At 40.4% G+C, this 12521-nt stretch overlaps 1 protein-coding gene and 1 non-coding gene across 9 annotated transcripts in view; both read right to left on the bottom strand.

The window, feature by feature from the left end:
* KANSL1L (KAT8 regulatory NSL complex subunit 1 like) overlaps window positions 1-12521 on the bottom strand; it is an 82088-nt gene that overhangs the window by 27062 nt on the left and 42505 nt on the right. The window lies entirely within an intron of this gene.
* On the bottom strand, window positions 12113-12217 carry LOC132238924 (U6 spliceosomal RNA). The gene has a single exon (XR_009453897.1). It is a non-coding gene; the product is annotated as a U6 spliceosomal RNA (small nuclear RNA).

Raw genomic sequence — 12521 nt, forward strand, 5'->3', positions numbered from 1 at the left:
TCATACAATTTCATTATATGAATATAAGTTCATATAATTATAGTTATATGAATAATTCAAACTGGATTGTTTACAGTTTGAAGCTATTATAAACAGTGCTTCCCTGAACATTAATATACATGTCCTGCTGATACACAAAGTCACACACTGTTCTAGGGTATCATTCTAGAACAGGGGTGGGCAAACTTTTTCACTCGAGGGCCACAATGGGTTCTTAAACTGGACCGGAGGGCCGGAACAAAAGCATGGATGGAGTGTTTGTGTGAACTAATATAAATTCAAAACATCATTACATAAAAGGGTATGGTCTTTTTTTTCAATAGTTTTATTCATTTCAAACGGGCGGATCCGGCCTGCGGGCCGTAGTTTGCCCACGGCTGTTCTAGAAGCGTATTCTTAAACTACAAGTATGTTTATCTTCAACTTTACTAGAAAATACCAAACTATTTTCCAACATGCTTAGCAATAACTCGCCCACCAGCACTGTGTTACCACTGCTCTACAGCCACACCAATACTTGATATTTTATTTTTAATAATTTTCTAATCTAGTGGGTGTAAGATAGCATCTTATTCTTTTAATCTTAAGTTTTTCAAATAACCAATGAGGTGGCCACTTTTTTATATTTGTTGGATGGGCACAGTCTCTTTTTTATGAACGTGGCATCTTTTGCCCATTTTAAACTGGTTGACATTTTTCTGTTTTAGTAATTCTTCATATTATGACTGAGTTCTATGTTGGTTATGTGTGTGGCAAATACCTTTGCCCGTGTAGCTGCTTATGCTTCACTGACTTGAACAGAAATTCTTCATTTTAATGTAGTTAATTTCATAGCTTTATGGTTTAGTAAACTATTTTCCTACTTTGAGATCATCATATATTCTGAGGTACCTTCTAAAATGCCTTTTAATGTTTCCTTTTATATTTATTTCTATAATCCACCTCTGGATGAATATTGTACATGGCAAGGGATAGAGATACTATTGTATTTTTTCCCATATGAATAACCAATTTTACTATCACCATTAAATTAAGAGTATCCTTTCCTGACTGCTCTGTACTACCATCTGTCTTAAACCAAGTGTCCATTATATACTGGGTCTGTCTCTGAGCTCTCTAAGCTTTCACCGATTATTCTTCTAGCCCTGCACCAATAGGACATTGTCTTACCTCCTATAGCTTTAAAATCTGGTAGAACAAGTCCTCCCAATATATTCCTTGACATTGTCACAACTACATTTAAACTTTTGTATTGCCATATAAAATTTTTAAAGAATTTGTCACATTCCAAAACAAACCAAAAACCCCACTACACAAATCACAAAACCACTTTTTGAGATTTTAATAGGCAATGTATTAAAGCTATGAGTCAATATGAAAAGAATTGACTTCTTGCATTATAGCATTCCCATTTACGAATATATGTACCACTTATCTAGATGTTCTTTAATTCCTCTCAATCAAGTCTTATTTCTGTAACAGATCTGTACACTTCTAGCTAGACATAGTACAAAGTACTTTATAAATTTTGAAAATATTGTTAATCGTATCTTTAAAAATTAATTATACTTTTTTTCTGGAAAATAATTTTATAAACTGATTATGAAATCAAATAATTCATGTGTTTATTATCTTGGATTTCCTACAAAATACAACCTACAAATGACTATTTTGATGCTTCCATTATAAACTATACATCTTTTATTGTTTGTCCAACTGTGCTGGATTTCCTTGCAGTAAATGGTGGAATACAAATGACCACAGTGGGAATCCTGTGTCACTCCCAACCTGAAAGGAAAAGCCTTCAGAGTTCACCATTAAGTGTGATGTTTAACATACACTTTTGTAGATACCCTTTAAAAAAATCAGATTAACAAAGTTACTTTTCTTTCAATGCAGGAAAAGTAGTTCTTTGAGGGAGGTTCATAGATTTACAGGACTACCTCAGGAAACAAGAAAAATTCCAAATTAAAAAACAATAGCCCTGTCCCAGTGGCTCATTTAGCAGGAGTGTAGTTCAATACCCAGTCGGAGAACATACAGGAGGCAAACCAATTGATGTTTTTCTCTCTCTCTTCCTTTCCCTCTCTCTAAAAAATATCAATAAAAAACATATCCCCGGGTAAGGATTAAAAAAAAAAAAATAGAAAAGACCAATGAAACTAAATTGTTAAATTGACAAACCTTTGGCGAAACTCATCAAGAAAAAGAGAGCCAAAATAAATGAAAGATAAGTTACAACCAACATCACAGAAATATAATAATTAAAGAAAATTATAATCATATGCCAACAAATTCAAAAGTCTAGGAAGAAAAAGATAAATTTCTAGATACATATAACCTCTAAAACTGAATCAGGAAAAAAAAAAAAGAAAACCTAAACAAATTATTAGCAATGAAACTGAAGCAGTAATAAAACTCCCAACAAATAAAAGTCCAGGGCCAGACAGCTTCATAGGTGAATCCTACCAAACACTTAAAGAACACCTTCATAAAATATTTCAAAAAAGACTGAAAAAAAAAAACACAAACTCTTTCAAACTCATTACTTGAAGCCAGCATTAACCTGATATGAAAACCAAAGACATTATAAAAAAAAAAATTATAGGCCAATATCCATAATGAACATATATGTAAAAAATTCTCAATAAAATATTAGCAAGTTGGATTCAGCAATAGAAGAAACATAAGTGTTATATATGTAAATTGGTGTAGCCATTATGTAAAATATTATGGAGATTCCTCCTAAAATTAAAAATAGAACTGCCATATGATATAGAAATTCCACATCTGGGTATTTATCCAAAGAAAATAAAGACACTAATTCAAAAAGATATATGTAACCCTACGTTCATTGCAAGATTACTTAACAACAGCCAAGACATGGAAACAACCTAAGTGTCCACTAATAGATGAATAAAGAAGGTATAATACATATATAATGGAATATTACGCAGCCATGAACAAGGATGAAATCTTATGCTCTATGACAGCATAGACTGGCCTAAGAGGGTATTATGCTAAGTAAAGTAAGTCAAAGAAAGACAAATACCATATTATTTCACTTACATGTGAAATCTAAAAAACAACAACAAATGAATAAGTAAAACAAAAACAGACCAATAAATATAGAGAACAAGATGTTATTTGCCGAAGAGGAGGAAGGATGGGGGGAGGGACAAATGTTTTCTTAAGTCAAAGTTCATTCATGCGTTTATTTTCCAAATATTTGAGGCGTTCCTAAAAAATTACTATTTAAAATCAGTAGTTGAATGGTTTCACCCCAGCAAGCTAGACACTCACTTGGGTGTCATTCATATTTCTGGAAGGAAGGGGCTGAGTTCCTCATCCCTGAGTCCCCTACATCCAGTACAGTAGAGGAGTTTGGTGCACATAAGGATGAACAAATTCATACTATACTCGTTGCCGGAGTGGGAGAAAAAAGTTACTTTCAATTCCAGAGTTTTTATCATGAAAAGACAATATTATCAAATTGTGTTTTCTGTACTATTTAGAGATAATCAATTAATCTTATCTACATACTCACTTTTACCTAAGTAGTAAACTAACTTATTTTTCAATGTTAAACCAACCATGCATCCCTGGTATGAAACCAACTTTGCCAAATTTCATGTGTTGTTGTTGTTTTTATATATTGCTGGGTTTAGTTGTTACCATTTTGTTTAGAATTTTGGCATCCGTTAAGAACAGAGACAACCTAAAATTTTCCTTTTCAAAACTATCCCTGTTTATATAAAGAGTATGCTAGACTCAATTTCTTTTCTTCAAGTTTGCATAGGATTGAAATATATTTTCCTTGAGATTACTCAGTGGCATTCACTGTTCAATTCAGTTAAGTCATCTGAATCTCAAGTCTTTTGAGAATTTAAATATAGATTCAATTTTTTTAAATGGTTATGAACTATTTAGGTGTTCTATTTTTTTATTATTAACTTTAACAAATGGTTTTAGAAAAATATTAAGCAGTATTCAAACTAGTACTGGCTTAGTTTCCCTCAGACTTTTTTTAAATTTTAGTATTTTTCAAATACAGTTTACATTCAATATTAGTTTCAGGTGTACACCATAGTAATTAGATAACCATATTCTTTACAAAGTGTTCCCTAAGATCTTTAAGACAGTAAAAATATATTATTCCTATTTTCTAAGCAACTCCTGCATTGCATATGCAAGTGATCAATAAATCACTGCACTCATTTATGTATTTATAAATTACTTTCTAAGTAACAGAGAAAGTAAATGTCATTTTAACATGTTAATGTTGATGTGACACCTTAGTCCACCAATAGCAAATAATATAGTACGTCTGTTATTAGTCCTTCCTCATTTATGGCAAACATTAATAATCAATCATAGCCCTCCCCCAAACCCGATACCAACATCTTTCTCAAGCAGAGCTTCAGGTGGCCAACAGCTACTACCGATCAGTTTCAGTAGGTAAGAAAGATGGGGAATATCTGTTATTCTTTCAAATATTTCTCCTCTATACACCACATAAAGGAGCATGGGCTATAAGAAAATAATCAAGGACCACACAAGTTTAAAGCAATGATTTAAGGTTTGTTTATTTAGGTTCTGAAACATATGTTATACTCATCCACTTCACAATGAGTTTACAGAATTATGAATCAGATGACACTGAGAGCCAGATTTGGCTCATGTTCTACTGCCAGGTAATCCCTAAATAATGTATTAATTACCATTAAGACTTGACTTGGGCATTTTACAAAGTGGACTAAGCATAATTTGCTGTGCATCTTCGTCCTCTCCTCTTTAAATTTTTTCTTTAATCATATTAAGTCAGTTAAAAAGACTAGTCATTTCTTCTTTGAAATGTTTTTTATATCTGTCCATTTCATTCACTCTTTATAACCTTACATCTGGACTACTGTAGTAGCCTCCTAATTAATCTGTTTTCCATTCTCTTCCCTGAGCATGTTGCCCTATTAAAAGGAACTAAGTCAATCTTTCAAATATATTTATCATATCACCTCCCACACCACAACCATCACTGACTCAATTCCTCAGTGCTCTCATAATCATGGTACCATTATCATCGTTGTTGTCATTCACATTTGATGAGGAGTTATATGCCAGACATTGGGCTAGGTACATTTCTTATTAATATCACAACTCTATAAAGTAGACCTATTTTTTCTTATTAATGTGTGATCTTATTAATATCAACACAACCCTATAAGGTAGACCTATTTTTTCTCTTTATTGCTTGATTCAGCTGATGTCTTCAATTGGGGTTACCTAGCCCTCAATACAGACCCCAAGTGAAAGACTGCTTAATGGTGACAAATTCCTCCCATCCCTGTAGTATGTATTCCCCTTTGCGGCAACCACCTTCTATTGGTGGAGTCTATTTCTCCATCCCCTTGAACCTGGGCTGGCCACTTGACGTGCTTTGACCTACACAATGCAGTAGAAATGATGTTACTGAGATCCAGGGCCTAGTCCTTGAGAGACTTGCAGCTTCCTCCTGGCCATCGTGAAGCACTGTCCCAAAGGGCATGTAATAAGGCCATTCTAGCTAGCTATTGCAGGATGAGATGTCACAGGAAGAGAACTAAGTCTCCTCGGCCAACAGCCAACACTACCTGCTGGGAGAGCAGGTGAGGGAACTTCTTCCAGCTCCAGCACACTGTAACCACATGAAGGCAGCCCTACTTTTATGGATGAAAAAAATAAAGCAGTAAGTGATTTTCACAATACTACACACTATTAAGAAGTAGAACTAAGATTTTATCTAAATAATGTGTTTTCCAGAATTCATGCATAAAACCACTAAAATGCACTGCCTCCCCATAGAAAATAATTTGTAGGCTCTTTAGGATTTGGTATTTATATATTTACAATTACATAAAACATATTTTCTCAAAGATACAATGTTATAAATGCTATAAATGTAATTCAAGAAGGGACTGAAGAAGCATATTATGGCCAAAGAAACTTTTGTTTAATCTGTAATTGCAAATGAAATTACACTTTAAAGAAAGCTATTAGCCACATTTACACTGTAAGACTTTTATACTAGTATGCTATTCTGGAGAACATGTCCTTATCTTAAATGTGCCTACCAATGCATTTTCCTAAATCTAAAGATATTAATATTCTGTAGGTAATCAAGTAATATGATACCAAGCATAAAAGAACAGATTCTCTAAGAATAAAGTGTCCTTATAATGAATAGGCTCAAAGGCTCAAACAGTAAAAGATGTAATTCAGCTATATGCTGTAAGAATAAAAAAAGCAAAAAAAAAAAAAATTAAAATAGCTTTAGACACAACATGGAGTTTTAACAATTGTTGCTGTGGATTGAGATTTCAGAAGAAACAGTCTGAAACAGTTCACAAAATATTCAGATCCCATGTTTTACTCAAGCTCATGAAAGAAGTAGAGTTAAGACAGCACTAGCACTGAAAACTGTAATTTATGCTTTATTTAAATAGTGCTATATGTGTCTTTTCATTCCACTTTGTGCTTGTTTCCCATATTAAATGGGTTATAATTATTAAGAAATGTATATAAAGCATTTGTAAGTTAAAATAGTACCTGGCATATGATAATTGCTTAATAAATATTAGTTATTATTTGACATCCTCATTGGAGATTATTGTAAAAAGGGCAAAATCAAGTGAAAATACATACTAATTTATGTTTTTTATTAATTTTGACCAGCAAAGAGATAATCTCTGTAAATAATGATTCTAAATAATGACGCCAATCCTTATGCCTCTATTTCTTTCATCCTTTTGTTCTGGTAGAACAAATAGAGTAACAATTGCCTGTAGAAATGTGGGGGATAAAAAGGACACCTAATAAACTCACAGATCTGCCTCAGGGGATTTCTAGGCAGAATGTTCAAAATGCTAATTGGTTTCATTTAATTGCCTATGATAAAGTGTGGATGGAGTAGGATGAACTTAATAAGGATCTGTAATGTTTTTAAACAGAATTTAGAGAAAATAAGAGCCAACACTTGTTGGTTCAAAAATAAGACTGTTCCTTGTTTCCAGCCACTCCAGACGACAAAAAGTTCACACAGTAAGAAATGAAATTTATTCAAAGATCAAAATCCGCATATGCGAAGGGCCAACTTAAGTTAAACATGGATTTTTAACTATGAGGGCATCCTTTTTCTTGAAGGGTAGGACGTGTTGGTAGCTGAGTAGCTCCATCAGTCCATTTCCTGCCTGTAAAATTTTTGGAGTTCCAACAACTTTCATGCATTTGGTCCACTCTCTATTCCCTTTCTGTCTAAGCTGGAATATTTCTATTGTTATAACATGTTTAAAAACTTTGCGGGTCTCCCTGTATGTTAAGATGATCCATGTCATTGAAAAAAGTGGGTTCTCCTTAGATGTTTTCTTATAGCCCCATCTCTGTGCTTGACTTCTGCTAAGACGGTTAATCTGATCCCTGAGTCACATGCCTAATCGCTCCAGCAAAAGTTTGTCCAGCCACACCCTTGAATTCTTTCCGGAGCATGCCATTACCATTTTTTGCAACAGGATGAGAATTTTCCTAATTATCAAGTTCTGGTTCCTTTTTGCTCAACAATTCCTTCCTGAATCTATCAATTTCTTCTCATATTTTACTATAAGCAAGAAAAAAAACAGGAGTGCAAATTCCACACTATGCTTGATAATTTCCTCAGCTAACTATCCTATAATTCAATGCTTACTAGTCCTATTTTCCACTTAAAAGTGGAATAATTATTCAGCCATGTTATAACAGGGACCACCTTTCTTCCCCGTCCTAATAACATTTCCTTCAGAAATCTTACCAGAAGCACTTTTAGCATTCGTATTTCTAGTAACATTCCGTTCATGATGTCAAATCTACACTAATAAAAGAGAAACATGGTAATTGGCGTACGACTGCTACCCTTCCCATTGGCTAATCACCCTGTCACTCACAGAGTAGGGCCGAGACATGCAAATTAACTGGCAGCCAAGATGGCGGCCAGCAGCCAGGCAGCTGATGCGAACAGGGAGGCTTGCTTGCTTCAGTGATGGAGAACTCCAACGTTCCCTGCCTGACTTGCTGGCCTCTCAGCTGCAACTCTAAGCAACTATGTTGCGAATATAGAAGCTAAAAATACCCCAGAAACCTGTTTTACTCAGCGGAGCTTCAGCCAGCCGGACCGCAACATTGTATCAAATACAGACGGTAAACACAGGCCAGAAACCTGTTTTCAGCAGCGGAGGCCTCAGAGCTAAAGCTGGCCCAGAATAAAAAAAAAAAGAAAAAAGAAAAAAAGGAGCGGTTGGGAGCTTCAGTCCCAGCCTGAAAACAGCCCTCAGCCCCTCAGCCAGACTGGCCAGGCACCCCAGTGGGGACCCCCACCCTGAAGGGTGTGTGACCAGCTGCAAACAGCCATCATCCCCTCACCCAGACTGGCCAGGCACCCCAGTGGGGACCCCCACCCTGAAGGATGTGTGACCAGCTGCAAACAGCTATCATCCCCTCATCCAGACTGGCCAGGCACCCCAGTGGGGACCCCCACCCTGATCCAGGACACCCTTCAGGGCAAACCAGCCAGCCCCACCCATGCACCAGGCCTCTATCCTATATCGTAAAAGGGTAATATGCCTCCCAGCACCGGGATCAGTGTGACAGGGGGCAGTGCCCAAACCCCCTGATCGCCCTGCAGCTCTGTGTGTGACAGGGGGCGGGGCCCCAACCCCCCCGCCCCCCACGGGCCCTGCTCTGTGTGTGACGGGGTAGAGCCATAACCTCCCCATTGGCCCTGCCCTGAGTGTGAGAGTGGAGGTGCCCCAAACATCTGATCGGCCCTGCTCTGTGGGTGTTAGAGGGTGGCGCCCCAACCCCCCCCCCCCCACGGGCCCTGCTCTGTGTGTGATGGGGTAGAGTCATAACCTCCCCATCTGCCCTGCCCTGAGTGTGACAGTGGCGGCGCCCCAACCCCCTAATTGGCCCTGCTCTGTGGGTGATAGAGGGCGGCGCCCCAACCCCCTGATCTGCCCTGCCCTGAGTGTGACAGGGGGCGGTGCCCCAACTCCCCTATCGGCCCTACCCTGTGAGTGACAGGGGGGAGCTCCCCAACCCCCTGATTGACCCTGCTCTGTGCATGACAGGGTATGGAGCCTCAACCCCCCTGATGGGCCCTGCTCTGTGCGTGACAGGGGGTGGCGCCGCAACCTCCCCATCGGCCCTGCCTTGAGTGTGACAGGGAGCGGTGCCCCAACCCCCCAATAGGCCCTACCCTGAGCGTGACTGAGGGTGGCATCGCAACCTCCCAATCCTCCCTGCTCTGTGCATGACAGGGGAAGGTGCCCCAATTTCCCCAATCGGCCCTGCTCTGAGCCCGACCAGGGGCTGAACCTAGGGATTGGGCCTGCCCTCTGCCACCCGGGAGCAGGCCTAAGCCAGCAGGTCATTATCTCCCGAGGTGTCCCAGACTGCGAGAGGGCACAGGCCGGTCTGAGGGACCCCCCCTTCGCCCCAGTGCACAAATTTTTGTGCACCGGGCCTCTAGTTGTATCTAATAAAAGAGAAACATGGTAATTGGCGTACGACTGCTACCCTTCCCATTGGCTAATCAGGGCAATATGCAAATTAACTCAGCCAAGATGGCGGCCGGCAGCCAGGCAGCTTGAAACTAACATGAGGCTTGCTTGCTTCAGTGACAGAGGACTCCAACGTTCCCCGCCTGCCGCTGCAGGCCTCTGAGCTGCAAGCAACTATGTAACAAACATAGAAGCTAAACAAAACCCCAGAAACCTGCCGGGCTTCAGCCAGCAGGATCGCAACATTGTAAGCAAAGGCCAGAAACCTACTTTTAGCAGTGGAGGCCTAAGAGCTGGAGCCAAGGCTCAAAGCTAAAGCTGGCCCAGAATAAAAAAGAAAAAAAGGAGCAGTTAGGAGTTTCAGTCACCCCCAGCCTGAAAACAGCCCTCAGCTCCTCACCCAGACTGGCCAGGCACCCCAGTGGGGACCCCCACCCTAAAGAGTGTGTGACCAGCTGCAAACAGCCATCATCCTCTCACCCAGGCTGGCCAGGCACCCCAGTGGGGACCCCCACCCTGATCCAGGACACCCTTCAGGGCAAACCAGCCGGCACCCACCCATGCACCAGGCCTCTACCCTATATAGTAAAAGGGTAATATGCCTCCCAGCACTGGGATCAGCGGAGCCACGAGACCTCCCGGCACCGGGATCAGCGTGACAGGGGGCAGCGCCCAAACCCCCTGATCGCCCTGCGGCTCTGTTTGTGACAGGGTGCGGCACCCCAACGCCCCCACCCCCCCACGGGCCCTGTTCTGTGTGTGACAGGGTAGAGCCATAACCTCCCCATCGGCCCTGCCCTGAGTGTGAGAGTGGCGGCACCCTAACCCCCTGATCGACCCTGCTCTGTGGGTGATAAAGGGCGGCGCCCCAACCCCCTGAAGGGCCCTGCTCTGTGCATGACAGGGGGCTGCGCCCCAACCCCGATTGGCCCTGCTCTGTGTGTGACAGGGGATGGCGCCACAACCTCCCCATCGACCCTGCCTTGAGTGTGACAGGGGATGGTGCCCCAATCGGCCCTACCCTGAGTGTGACTGAGGGTGGAATCACAACCTCCCAATCGCCCTGCTCTGTGTATGACAGGGGGCGGCGCCCCAGCTCCCCAATCAGCCCTGCTCTGAGCCAGACCAGGGGCTGCACCTAGGCATTGGGCCTGCCCTCTGCCACCCGGGAGCAGGCCTAAGCCAGCAAGTCGTTATCTCCCGATGGGTCCCAGACTGCGAGAGGGCACAGGCCGGGTTGAGGGGCCCCCCTCCCCCCCCCCCCCTGAGTGCACAAATTTTTGTGCACCGGGCCTCTAGTGTATTCTATAAGATGATAGCACCTTTGCTGTCTATCCTCCTCACTTCTCTCTCTGTATACACACACACATACACACACACACAGACTTGTGAGAGAGAAAAACATTGATTTGTTGTTCCACTTATATATGCACTCATTGGTTGATTCCGGCATGTGCCCTGAGAGGGGACACAAAGCTGTAACCTTCCAGTTTTAGGTTACTTATTAAAGCAGTACCCTACTTCCTACTAAGAAACGCTGTATTAGTTTCCTAGGGTTGCTATAACAAATTGTCACAAATTTAGTGCCTTAAAACCATATAAATTAATTTCTCATAGTTCTGGAGGCCAGAAGTCCAAAAGTAAGGTGTTGGCAGAACTGCACTCCTTTGGAAGTATATAGGGGAGAAATGTTCATCTATTTCAGCTTCTGGTGGCTCTTGGCATTCCTTGGCTTGTGGTAGTATAACTCCAATCTCTATCTCCATCCTCACATGGATTTCTTATCTGTCTCTGTGCCTCAATCTCTCTCCTTCCTCTTAGAAGGACACCAGTCACACGATTCAGGGCCCATCCAAATCTAAAATGATCTTATTTCAAGATCACTAACTCAATTACATCTACCAAGACTGTATTTTCAAATAAGGTCACTGTATTAGTTTGCTAATGACCATAACAAAGTACCACATCTGCATAGTTCACACAACAAAAATATACTGTTTCATAGTTCTGGAGGCTAGAAGTCAGATGAGGGTGTCAGCAAGATTGGTTTCTGGAGGACTGTGAAGAATCCGTCCCATGCTTCTCCCCTAACTTCTGGTTTTTGCTGCCAATCTTTGGTGCACCTTGATTTGTAGAAGAATAACTCAGTCTTCATCTTCAGACAGCATTCACCCTATGTGCATGCATCTGTGCCCAAATTTTGTTTTTTATAAGGACACCCGTTATATTGAATTAGGGTCCACCCTAATCACCTCATCTTAACTAATTATTTCTGCAACAACACTATTTTAAAATAAGTTCACATTCTGAGTACTAGGAGTTAGGACTTCAATATATAAGTTCTGGGGGACACAATGCAACCCTATCCATATTTCATTCCACTATCTTTTGGCTTGCATGGATGGCTTCTTTCTTTTTAAAGTTAAATTTTATTTATCAATTATAGTTTACTTTCAATATCACTTTGTATTACTTTCAGATATACAACACAGTGGTTAAACTTTACAAGGTTTTCCCTGATATTTCCAGTACCCAGCTAGAACCATGCATAAAAATAATAACGCATCACACATTTGCCTGTCAACCTTGTGCAGACGCCAGGCTGATCTTCTCTGTACCATTACAATTTTAGTATGTATGCTACCAGAGAGCACGCCTTCATGGATTTTTATGAGATGACAGCTGTAATTCTTACCCTTTTTTTTATTACAGGTAAGATATTTTTATTTCTGTTTTCAAGATTTTCCCTGTCTCTTGTCTTCTGGAGTTTGAATATGTTATGCCTTGGTGTTTATTTTTTGGTATTTATCCTGCTTGATGTTCTGCTTCCTAGATATGTGGTTTGTTGCTTGTCATAAACTTTGGACAATTCCCAGCTACTATTAATTCAAGTAGTTTTTCTGCTCCATTCTCTTCTAGTCCTCCTGGTATTTTAATTACACATTTGATACACCAGTT

This window comes from Myotis daubentonii, chromosome 7 (genome assembly GCF_963259705.1).
Source record: "Myotis daubentonii chromosome 7, mMyoDau2.1, whole genome shotgun sequence".
In the NCBI taxonomy this organism is placed as follows: Eukaryota; Metazoa; Chordata; class Mammalia; order Chiroptera; family Vespertilionidae; genus Myotis; species Myotis daubentonii.